Source organism: Talpa europaea (genome assembly GCF_964194135.1).
Source record: "Talpa europaea genome assembly, chromosome: 13".
In the NCBI taxonomy this organism is placed as follows: Eukaryota; Metazoa; Chordata; class Mammalia; order Eulipotyphla; family Talpidae; genus Talpa; species Talpa europaea.
Window position 1 is genome coordinate 47,326,531 of NC_140080.1, and position 13,528 is coordinate 47,340,058.

A 13,528-nucleotide genomic window follows, 5' to 3' on the forward strand; every position below is an offset into this window, starting at 1 on the left:
TAAAAACTGCATTTAACAGATCACAACTTGCATAAAAGTACATTGCAAAAATAAGAATCCAGGAAACAAGAGCATCACCCTGAGCACAGAGGCCAAATCCAACAGAGAAGCAAAACAACCTTTTTTCAAATCAAGTAAAATTCAAAACATTCATCGTGTATAAATAAGCACTGAGGGTTCATTTTTGTATTTCCTCTCACACTGGACAGACGGCTTCTCTGGCTTAAGGCGGTTACCTAGGTAATGGCGAGACGGAGCTCCTGCAGGTTCCAGACCAAACAGACTCTGGGAGCAGAGGCCCCAGGCCTGGATCTGACAGCCTGTCACTGCTTTACCAATCAGAGAAATGCTGGGAGACAGGAGAACTGGCAGATGAAGAGACCATTCTAACACTGACAAACTGAGGCACTGTTGTAAAATTTGAGAAATAAAATTTAATACAAGTATGGCTTACTGAAAAACCTCAATACCTGGGTGAGTCATTTAAGCGCCAGTGGCAAGGTACTGTCAGTGAGACAGATGTGAGAAAGAATGGAATGGGAAAAAGAAACCTGAGAAACCTGAGGATCTATTGCTGACCTGAGCTCGAGTCAGGTCCCAAAGTGGGCGAGAGAAGTCTCACTTCTAGATGTGAGCGCCTCTTCCTCATAAACATACAGCTCAGACTTGGCAAACACCACTCAGTCTCCACACTTCACAATAGCAAACAAGGAGGCCTTCAGAGTCAGCATGGCTGCTGCTCTCATCCCTGTGGGCGCAGAGCTAGGCAGGCCCCCACCCCAGTTCTGGACCTACTTACAAGCCTGATCAAGTCCCTCAGTCTGTCAGGCACCCACTTCTTTTATGAGAAATGAGGAGGTGAAACTCGAGGTCCCTTCCAATTCAAATATGCCCCCATGCCATTGTCTCTGGGGGAGAAAGGACCCACGTGTATGGAAAGAACAGAGCAAATAAGCACAGAGAAACTGCACAGAAACACAAGGTTGAGAACAAGTCACAGAGATGGGCTGTCTGCAAGCAGGGGAGGCAGCATTGGGGTGTCACAGAATGTCAAGGTACTTTGAACTAGCAGCGTAAAACAAAGACTAGCTTTCGTAACACAAGCTCAAAGGCAGCTTAGCCCTGGGTAGTTCAAGGGACTGTAGGGTTACTCAGGACAATATTTCAGGAAGCAGTTACAAGTCTACAAATACATCCTACTCAAACACACACAAACTGCAAAAAGGAAAAAGTGGCAATATGAGAACAGATATTAAAATGCCACTGTGGCAAATATGAGACTCAATAAAGTCTGAAGGCTCTGTAGTTGAGGCTCTACTCAAGTTGTGGAGAAAGCTTTCCCAAAATAATTTAGAGTAACAGTCCCTAACGAATCAGCAAGTCTATATAACTATCTCCTCCCACTACATAGAAGTGGAGGAGCCAATACAGGGTCATCTATCCCACAACTTCATGTTATAGACGAGAAGGCTGAGGCTTAGGGAAATAAGGGACTGCACTGAAGGTGACCGTGGAGATGAAGGTAGAGCTGGAATAAGGAGGATCCAGGTCCAGGCCTGCACCTGCACCAATGACCAGTGAGGATCAAGAAACACTGAAATAATTTCCATATCCTAGGCCCAAGTTGGCCAGGTCCACAACACCAACAGGATCAAAAGAAAAGACAAGGAAATGTCAGAAGATTGGCACAGAGTCACATAGTTCTTGACTAAATGGGCATTCGAGGTCACCTGACCTAGTCCTAGCACATCAGTTAGTTGCCTTAACTGTGGACTGAACTTGAGCTGAGAACAATCCTCCTGCCGGCCTGGTGTGAAGGGCATGGGCTAGCCACACTGTGAGTCAGGCTCAGAGATGATCTGCAGTCATTGCTTCCCCCAAACTCAATTTTCTTCAGATAAAATTAGCTTAAAATGGGCAAGATGGCGGAAAAAAGGGGGAGGGGGACTGACACAAGGAGCTAACAAGCGTGGAAAGGGAAGAAAAGGGAGACATGCTGTTTCATTGGTGAGAGAAGAGAATATGAACTGATGAGTTACTTGTACAAAACAATTTTTTTCCTCCTCACATTACCCTCCCATGTCCTCGTTACCCATTGTAGGGGCAGGACAGGCCCACTGAACAGGTTTTCTGATCCAGCAGACCGGGTAAAGGAGGAGTCAGAGTCCTTAGTGGCTTTTGCAGGCCTTTTATTTAGATTTACCAGGCATAGGGCAGGCAGGGAGGGGTGCTGGGGGGCCAGGAGGCTGGCAGACCTCCCAGCCCCCAGCAAGTCCTCACTCTATCTGGGCTCTCTGGCGTTCTCTCTGCTTCTACTGCTTCTCTTCTCTCAGCTTCTCTGCTTCTTCTTTCAGCTTCCGTTCATTCTTGGCTTCTGCTGGCGTCCCCATGATGCTGCCCTTATAAACTCAGTCTCTCAGCCCTTGTGTACCCACTTCAGGTGCCCGCCATCAGGCATCATGCATTCAGGACCACAGGGTTCCCTCATCTATCCTAATAGCGGGGTGTGGGGCAGAAAAGCCTGATACTTTTCCCTTACCCTACACCCATCAACACTGCTTGGCTGAAGTCTGCACTCACCCCCATGCCAATGTATCTCCTGGGGCCTCAACTAATGGCAGGCTCTGCCGACACATGAGCCTTGTGCATGACATTTCCTGTTCTCTGGCTTTCAGACACCACACAGGCTGCGGCTTCTCACTCAGTATTTCAACAACTGTGGAATCACAACTTTTAGAGAGATCACTCTAGGTGCTCCCCAGCAAAGTTAGCAAAACAAAGTTCTTGTCTCCATGGGGCCTGTAATTCTCATGTCTCAGTCTATGAATGGGTTTCCTGACTAATGAAACCTTTCCCTGCTAATTGTATCCTCAGCACTGACCACCTAAAATGCAGCAGGTGCCCAATATGTGCTAATTATACTGCACGGAGTAGTATCTGAACTTCAGTTAGGTCACCTCATTTTCTCTCTACTACCTTGTAGGGTAAAGAAAATATCAGGATTTTCTGCCCTTCCGCCATCAGGATAGATGATGGATCCTTGTCCTGAATGCATGCCTGATGGCGGGCACCTGGAGTAGGGTGTGGGCATAGGTAGATGGGATTCAGCTGAGCTAAGACTGTGCTTTTTTAAGGGCGGCATCACAGGGACGCCAGCAGCAGCAATAGAAGCCGAAGCCGAAGCCGAAGCCGAAGCCGAAGCCGAAGCCGAAGCCGAAAGAGAAGCAGAAGAGAACGCCAGAGAGCCCAGATAGAGTGAAGACTTGCTGGGGGCTGGGAGGCCTGCCAGCCTCCCAGCCCCCCAGCCAGCACCCCTGCCTGTCATATGCCTGGTGAACCCCAATAAAAAACCTGCAAAACCACTGAGGACTCCTATTCCTCCTTTACCCGGTCTGCATGGGATCAGGAAACCTGCACTGTGTCCTGTCCTGCTCTACATACCTCCGCCCTGCATCAGCTGAACCCAGGAGCATGATACGTGAGTGAGCAGCTGGTCAAGTGGCACTCAAACCCTGGGGTTCCCTCTGGTGGCCTCGAGCATAGGCAGTGCCAACCCCTCCACCACCAAAACATCCTGTAGAGGTAGAAAGACACTGAGCAGGTTTTCTGATCCAGCAGACCAGGTAAGGAGAAGAGTCCTGGAGCCCTCAGTGGCTTTTGCAGGCTTTTATTGGGATTGACCAGGTACACAACAGGTAGGGGTGCTGGGGGGCCGGGAGGCTGACAGGCCAGAGGGCCCCCAGCGAGTCTTCACTCTTGTCTGGGCTCTCTCGCGTTCTCTAGTGGTTCTACTCTTTGCTGGCGTCCAGTGACGCCGCCCTTATAAGCCCAGTCTTAGCCCAGGTGAATCCCATCTACATATGCCCACACCCTACTCCAGGTGCCCGCCATCAGGCATGCATTCAGGACCACAGGGATCCATCATCAATCCTAATGGCGGGAGGGCAGAAAAGCCTGATAGCATTTACTTACCCTACATATGCTCAGATAAGAGCTTTAGAAACAACAAGGCAGAAGACAAAAGCCCAGGCTCTGAGACAGGCTGCATCTCACTCTAGGCTAGATGCAATTTTGGCAGTTCCTTTACCCTTTTGAGTCTCAGTTTCCTCATATGTACATTGGAGGCAACAATGTATGCACATACCTCAGAGAATTACTGTCCATCTAAAGAGAAAACATATAGTAAACAATGGTCTCTAAGAAATAATAGTTGCTATGATGATTACAACTCACCTGAACAGGTGACTGATAAATCTTGTCTTTGAGAAAATGCCCCAAACCACACTCCCCTCATTATTATCTGACCTAATTGAAAACAGCATGGTATTTTATCTCCTAGTTCCGCCATTTATTTGTCTTGGTTTTATTAAAGTTCTTGATAGATAAAAATCTAAGTTCAAAATATTCCATGTCAACTAAAATTAATAACAGGGTACAACGGAGGAAAGGATACAAAATTAGAGAAAATGTGTGGGTGAGGTATTTGTTATGAAAGGCATCAGAACAGTATAAAACTGATGAAAAGAAACTTGCCTTTAAAGGAAAAAATAGCCCCAATATCTTACATTACTTTGTATTTTCACATTGAAGTATCAAATAAAAAACAGCAACACACATGAATAAATAAATTTCACCAAGGTTTTCTATCTCCTTGCCAGAAAAAAATCATCCTTTTCCCTATATGGTTTATTCCCTTTGTAGAGTGCTGATTTTTAAAGCATCTTTTTTTTTTTTAAAGATTTGTTTATTGATTGATTGATTGATTTATACATACAAGCACTGGGTACAGTCAGAAGCGTGGGAGGGCGAGAGAATTCACCAGAGCCAGAGCGGGGAGCAGAGCAGGCAGAAGGACCGAAGTACACTGCTGAGGGGAGCAGTGGGCGGCAGGAGAGGTCTGCGCGCCATGTGGGACCCTCCTCTGGTGGCCGGGGAACAGCTGGGGATTGAACCGGCGCTGCAGAGGCTGCGGGCAGCTTCGCAACCCAGTGCTCAACCGCTGCGCCACCGGGGAGGCCCTTTAAAGCATCTTTATGTGCATTTCTCAAGATTTCACAAGACTCCACGAATGAAACTGCACAGAAAAGACATTCTACCAAACCTGCCAGCAGCTAGATAAATCCATTATTTGAACAGAACCAACATTTTTAAATTTAATAAAAATTGATCTACAATCCAACGATTGATGTTCCTGATAGAAATGAATGATCTGCATAATTTCAGTCACTTGCATTAGCAAAGATTTCCTCCATGTCCCGTTTACAGAGTCCAGCAATCTCCACTTTTGCCATTTTAAGCAAAACACACAGGAAAAGCCTAGATTTTCATTAGTTTGTCTTGCTTTCTCCTTCTCATTTTTTTAAAAATATATTCTTTAAGGAAAAAGAAAATCTTTCCAGTTCATAATTTTTGACAATTCAATATCCAGTTTAAGGCTAGAAATACTCCAATAATATTTTTTCTTAGATATTGCCAAAGAAAAGTCTATGCTGTCTGGGACAGACATGGGAGAAAAAAAAGACAGATTGAGACGAGAGCCTTTTCCACACCTGGGGCCTGTGAGGTTCTGACTGTGAGCAGCAAAGGCCACAGTTTAACTAAATGTAAATGCAACTATGGGTCACACACGCACAACTCTTAAGGGTTGTTTCAGCAATTGGTACCCTGACAAGAGAATTGCTTAATGTTTGAATAGCATATTACAACAAAACTTAGAAGTTCCTTATCTCCAGAAAGACAAGGGTCCTATAACCTGCAGAGAAGACAATTAAAGATGCAAATCATATCCTCTTAGAACTTAAACATTCACTCAACAACTGTGTTGTTCCTCTCAAATATTTAAGGTAATCAGTATCAAAAATAAAGCATGCATTCACCAAAATATATACAAATCACATGCCATCCTAGAAAGACCATGGTTGCTACGACTACCTTAGGGAAAGCATAGGTTCTCACGGAAAGATCACCTCTAGACCAGGATCATTGTCATTTCAGGCATACCAAATTCCCTTGTAGGTGGGATGACTTTATCCTATCACAGAAATCCAAGAAGATGAGCATTTCAGAAGATTCTACCTGAGGTTGGCCCCTAAAGCCCATGTCACACCAGCAACCAATTAGAGAGTGTGACAAGCACTTGGCGATACTGTCACATGGAACAATGAGCACTACCTCTGTGAGAGACCCAGCATACCAAGCTATTTGGTGAACAGTGCCTGACTCCACATGTATTAAGGAAATACTGATAGAGTTTCACATCTTCCAGGAAGACTGGGCTGAGACAGGCCATGAAAGAGCATCTGTCCTGAAGAGCAGCTGTTGAAGGGAGTAAAGGATTCAGAGGAAGGGCTGCCTGGGATTTAACTAATGGGACTACACAAATCCGGTCCCTGTGTGTTCTAGAGGCCTCCAGCCAAGCTGGACCAATTTCCGCTGCCTTGGTAACAAAGGTCTATGAGTGTGCTCTTACATGGTAGAAGCAATTGAGTGTTATTCATGGGAAAAAGCACTATACACAGGTACTGCATGTCCAGCCAGGCAGCCCAGGTGGCAGTAGAGACCAGAGGCCTACCCTCCTATAATACAGAACTGTCCCCTCCAGAAGCCTGAGGCCACGTGCTACCTAGTTTGTGGAATTTACTCAGCTTCTGAAGCATCAGTCAGAGGCTATAGAAACCATTTCGTTCTGAATTGTATACTCAATCTGGCAGCAGTATACTTGATGCTAAGTATATCTGTCCATCATCAGATCTGGATAGCAGAATTCCTGGATACCACCAAAGAAAATGGCAGGGCTCTGACAGCAAGAGAAACTTTTAACACCAAATTCAGAATCTGAAACTACTGTTCATGTTCCCATCACTTGGAGAGTTGGCTACACACTGTCTGCAAGAATGCCTTTCACAATCTAAGTGCACCACAGACCACACCAGTGTGACAGGAGACTTTCTCTGCATTTAAAATAGCATCTTCTTTCAGTTCTTCCTTTTCCCCTTTTAAAATCTAGCCTTTATTTATTCCCTTCCTCTCTGGAGTGGACAAGAAGGAACTCACTCATTCTAACCACTGTTTTGCAGTGAAGTCATCAGCAAGCTTCCTCAGAGAGAGGCCTAGTTCTCCTACCTCCAAGTCTCTGGAACAAAGGGGACATCAGGAGAAGGGGAAGGGAAAGCAGTAAGACAGGAGAAAACTCTACCATAACATATAACAACATCACCCCATTTCCCACAGTCTGGTAAAGTAAATTAGTTCCCTCAAATAATTTGATTTTGTTATTCACAGAAAAACAAGCTGTTGCTGCTTTTTATCCAAAATTCCTCTCTCTCTAGAGCAGTGTTCCCCAAATATCCTAAGAGGAGTCATGCAATCATTAAAACTAATTTTGTTAATTTTTACTTAAAAGCTAAATATGTTGGGGCCTCCCTGGTGGCGCAAGGGGTTAAGACGCAACCTATGGAGCTGTCTGCAGCCACTGCAGCACGAGTTCAATCCCTGGCCAGGGAGCAACCCACATGACACAGCAGACCTCTCCTGTCTTGCCTGCTGCTCTCCTCAGCAGTGTATTTTAGTCAATCTGCCTGTTCTGTTCCCCACTCTGTCTTTGGTGAATCCTCTTACCCCCGCCCACCTGTGGCCTGTACCCCAATTCTTGTATGCATACATAAAAAAATCTTTAAAAAATAGCTAAATATGTTGATAAACACATTCAACATAGGAACATGCATACATGTAAGTATGTAAGAATAGTATGAAAGATCAAGTAGCTGCCTGCTCTCTTGGGCTGACAGTTTTGAAAAATGGCCAGAGCAAGGGCCTCCCTGGTGGCTCAGGCAGTTGAGTGCAGCGCTATGAAGCTGTCTGCAGCCTCTGCAGCACAGGTTCTATTCTGGCCGGCTGGGGATATTCCTACATAGCGTGGCAGACCTCTCCTGTCTCGCCCACTACTCCCCTCAGCAGTGTATTTCAGTCAATCTGCCTGTTCTGCTCCCCACTCTGTCTCTGGTGAATCCTCTCACCCTCCCACACATCTGGCCTGTGCGCCGGTTCGTGTATGCATGAATAAGTAAATCTTAAATAAATAAAAAGAGGAGAAAGATTACTGTTAAAGCAAATGTTTAAAAAAAATGGGTAGAGCTAGAAGATAGGGTTGGTGTTGAGAGCAGCTCCAATTAGGTGACAACTAATTACAATCAGGGGCTCTGCAATCCCTCGTGGCACTGACAATCACTCACTCCATTGAGGCATTGTGCTCAGAAGAGTGAGCATGGATTTGGAGTTAAACACACCAAGCTTAGAATGACAATTCTATTGAGCAGCCCATCACACCATACTCAGGAAGGTAACACAACCTCTCAGAGATACAGGTTTCTCATCTCACAACTTCCTTGTCAAGTGGAGTATTAATAAAACTAATTGTGAGGCAGTAATGATGACTAAAGGAGAAAAATACATGAAAGACATGTGCATAAAACTAATAGTCCCTCAATAAACAGTAAGAAAAATCCTAAAGATGCCATCAAAATCTCTTAGAACTCAGAAAGAAATAACAGTCATCAATATGTACTCACCAAAAGAAGAAACACCAAAACCCAAGTCAATTACTATCAAATATGAAAACAAACACGGGAGAAAATAACTAGTGGCTGGAGACTTGCTACCCCATTCTCTCCAGTGGACAGATCAACAAGCAGAAAACATATAAGGACACAATAGCCTTAAACAAAGAACTAAACCACACAGAACAGACATTTATATGGCACTTCTCCTCAAAAAAAAGCCACATGCACATTTATCTCAAGTGCACATGGATCATTCTCCAGGACTGACCACATACTGAGTTACAAGACAAACAGCAACAAATTCATGAAGATTGTAGTCATACCAAGAACCTTCTCTGACTATAAAGGTACCGAACAAAAAATTAACTTCAAAAAGAAAACAAAGTAATACTCTAATACACAGGAGACTGAACAGAACACTACTAAAATACTGGGTAAATGAACAAGTCAAAGAAGAAATTAAAAAAATACCTTGAAACAAGTGATAATGGGGATACAACCTTCCAGAATATATGGGAAACAGAAAAAGGAGCAGTAGGAGGGAAGTAGATAGCAATACAGGACCCAATCAAGAAGCATCAAAGAACCCAAATAAACAACCTTTCATGCATCTCAAGGAACTAGAAAAATAGTAAACAGTTGAAATGCCAGTAAAAGGAAGGAAATAATAAGAGCAGAAATAGATAAAAATCAAAACAAAGTCCAAAAGATCAGTGAAACCAAAAGCTGATTCTTTGAAAAAAATGGGCAAACACTTCAAGCTGGGTTCACCAGCAAAAAGAGGATGAAAACTAAAGTAAATAGGATTAAATATGAAAGCGAAGAAGTTACAACAGACACTGAAAGAATTCTGAAAATAAGAATGAGATTACTATGAACATCACATGCACACAAGTTTGACAACCGAGACAAGATGGACAGATACTTAGAATTAAGAATCATCTAAGACTGGATAGGGAAGAGATAGAAAAACTAAACAAGCCAATTACAAGCAAAGAAATTGAAACAGTAATCAAAACTCTTCCCAAAAACTAAAGCCCAGAAACAAATATATTTATACGCAAGTTCCATTGAATGATTAAAGATTAATAAATACCTATCCTGCTCAAACTCTTCCAGGAATTGAGAAAGATGGAACATACCCAAATACATTTTATGAGGTAAACATCACACTAATACCAAACCAAACAAAGAAAATATAAAAAAGAAAATTACAACTAGTCTCCCTAATGAACACAGATTCTAAAATCCTGAATACAATCTTAGCAAACTGAATTTAAAAATGCATTAAAAGGATTATACACCATGACCAAGAGGAATTTATTCCAGGGAAACAAGGATGGTTCAACAAAAGAAAGTAAATCAACATAATTCACCACATCAACAAAAAGAAAGATAAAAAAACATACAATCATATCAATGGATATCAAGAAAGCATTTGATAAAGTTCAACATCCATTTATAGTGAAAACCCTTGAAAAACTGGGGATAAAAGGAACACATCTTAACACAGTAGAAGCCACACATGACAAACCCACAGCTAACATCATTCTCAATGTTGAAAAAATGAAAGTCTTTCTACTAAGATCCAGTAAAAGACAAGGATGTTCACTCCCACCACTACTACTCCAACATGGTACTAGAACAGTTAGGCAACAGAAAACAATAAAAGGAATTCCAATTTGGAAAGGACTAAAGCTATCATTATTTTTAGGTGCTATAATAATATATAGAGAGAACAATAAAAAAATCCAATGAAAGGCTAAGTAAAACAATAAACCAACTAAGCAGAGTGGCAGGTTAAGAAATCAATATACAAAAATCAGTTGCTTTCCTATATGCAAACAATCAGTCTAAAGAGGATGAAATTAATAAACCATCCCATTTACAATCTCACAAAAAATATAAATAAATATCTGGGGATAAATCTAATAAAGGAGGTGAAAGAGCTATACAAAGGAAATTATAAAACATTGTTGAAATAAATAGAAGATATAAAGAAATGGAACTACATTCCCTGCTCATGGATTAGAAGAATCAACACTATCAAAATGGCCATCCTACCCAAAACAATTTAAAGATTTAATGCAATTCCAATAACAGTCTGCACCATGTGGGTTAGCAAGCCGGTCGGGGATCAAACTTGTGCTCCAGTGGCTGCCAATAGCTTCATTGTGCTGAGACTTAACCCCCTGAGGCACCGGTGAAGTCCAATATCACTCTTAATGATGAAAAATTGGCCTGTACCCCAGTTCTTGTATGCATAAAAAGAAAAACTGAAAGCTTTTCTAGTAAGATCTGGTACAAGATAAAGATTGCTCACTTTCACCACAATACTGGAAGTCCAACTACAGCAATTACATAAGAGAATGATATAAAAAGAATCCAAATTGGGAAAGAAGTAAAGCTCTCATTTGAAGATGACACAACATACAAAGGAAACCCTAAAGACTTTACTTAAAAACTAATCAAAACAATTAATCAATTCAGCAAAGAAGTAAGTTAGAAAATCTATATATAAAATAATATGGTACTGGAACAAAAACAGACACACAAACCAACAGAATGGAATTTACAGCCCAGAAATAAACCCACACTTATATGGACAGTTAATCTACAACAAAGAAGCTAAGAGTAAAAGTTGGAGAAAGGAAAGTCTCTTTAATAAATACTATTGAGAAAAATTAACAGTCACATGCAAAAGAATGAATCTAGACCACTCTTATACCATATACAAATACCAACTCAAAATGAATAAAAGACTTGGATGAAACCATAAAATACATAGAAGAAAACACAGGCAAAACACTTAACAGTCTTCAGTGACCTTTGTGAATCCCTCTCGAACAGCAAGAAAAACAAAAGAGAATACTGACATTTGGAACTAAATAAAACTAAAAAGCTCCTGCACAGCAAAAGAAACTATCACTAAAACAAAATGACAACCTACTGAGTGGGAGAGTGTATTTGCACACCATACATCCAATAAGGGGCCAATATCAAAGTTCTACAAAGAAATCATACAACTCAACAAAAATAAAACAAAGAACCCAATGAAAAATGAGCAGAAGAACTAAGCTGGCAGTTCTTCAAAGACTTACAAATAGCCAAGAGGCACATGAAAAAATTCTCATTATCACTTACTACCAGAGAAATACAAGTCAAAATCACAATGAGATATCACATATCACACCTGTGAGAATAGCCCATATAAAAATGATCAGAAACAAGTGTTGGTAAGGATGTAGAGAAAAAAGAACATTCTTCCATTATTGGTGGGAATGTAGACTGGTCCAACTCCTATATAAAATATTCTCAATATATATTAGCAATTCCACTTCTAGATATCTACCCAAAGAATATGAAAGCACAAAGTCAAGTGGATGTGCACTGCTATGTTCATTACAGCACTATTTACGATAGGCAAGCTACAAAACAACCTAAGTGTTCAAATACAGAGGAGTACATTAGGAAGATGTGGTATATCTCCCCACAATGGAATACTACTGAGCTATAAAAAAAAAAAAAAGCTAAACTCCTGCCACTTGTGACAATATGGATGGAACTAGAGGGGATTATGCTAAGTGAAATAAATAATAAAGAGAAAAACAAACAGCAGATGGTATCATTTATATGTGTAATATAGAGAAACAAAACAAAGGGTCAGAAAAAGCCAAACCCAAACAAACCCTGAAAATCAGACTAATGGGAAGGGGGTGAGAACAAAGTTGGGAGGGAGCACAGTGGAGTCCCATTGGGTGTCGTGGTGGTGGTTATGGTTTGGTAACAACTCAAGGGGTGTGTAAATCAACCAATATACATTATGAACCTACATTACCTCAATAAATAAAAAGAAACAACAAGTGCTAGTGACAATGTAGAGAAAAAGGAATTCTTATGAACTGTTAGTGGGAATATAAATAGGTTCAGCCACTATAAAAATAATATAGAGGTTCCTCAAATATTTTATCTTAGAATTACCATATGATCCAGCAGTTCCACACGGGTATTTATCAGAAGGAAACAAGAACACCAACTTGAAGAGATAAATGCACCCCCATGTTTATTGCAACTTGACTCATAAAAGCCAAGACATGGAAGCAACCCATATGTCTGTCTATGCATGAATGGATAAAGAAAAAGTGAGATATCTGCATATACACATACATGGGAACATTATTCAGTGAAAAAGAGAGAAATCTTGCTGTTTGTGACAACATGGATTGAATTTAAGAGTATAATACTAAATGAAGTCAGTCTGACAGGAAAATACAAATATCATATGATTTTATTTACATGTGGAATCTTAAATAAGCAAATAATCAAATGCAAACTTATAGATACAGAGAACAGATTGGTGCTTGCCAGAGGCAGAGGGTAAGAGGAGGTGGGAAATGGGTTAAGGTGGTAAAAAGGTACAAATTTTTAGTTATAAAGTAAGTCTGGAGATATATAACATGGTGATTTTAGTTAACAATACTTTATTGTATACTTGAAATTTGCTAAGAGAGTAAATCTTAGTTCCCACCATAACAAAAAAGCGCTAGTGACTATGTGTGGCAATGGATGCTAACTAGACTCATCAAGGTTTGCTCATTTCCCTGTATACACAAGTGTTGAAGCATTTGTTGCACACCTGAAACCAATGTAATATGTCAATTATATCTCAATAAAAATATTAAAAAAACAGTGAAGACAGCAATGTGGAGTAGGAAACAGGGGCAGAAATGGCACTATCTGTGGCTGTCAGGCTCTTGGAAGGTCTGGGATTGGGCAAAGCTGTAAGAAGGACGGGAGAAGAGAGAGGAAAAAGGAAACCAGCATCACAGTGGGATTCATTGAATTCCATCTGGTTAAGCTCTCAAAGTGTTAAAATCTAATCCTGCTGAAATTAGAACTTAATATTCTTATCTGCAAATAATTATTGAAGACAACATAATGTTCATTTCAGTTTTTTCTTACCACAAGTC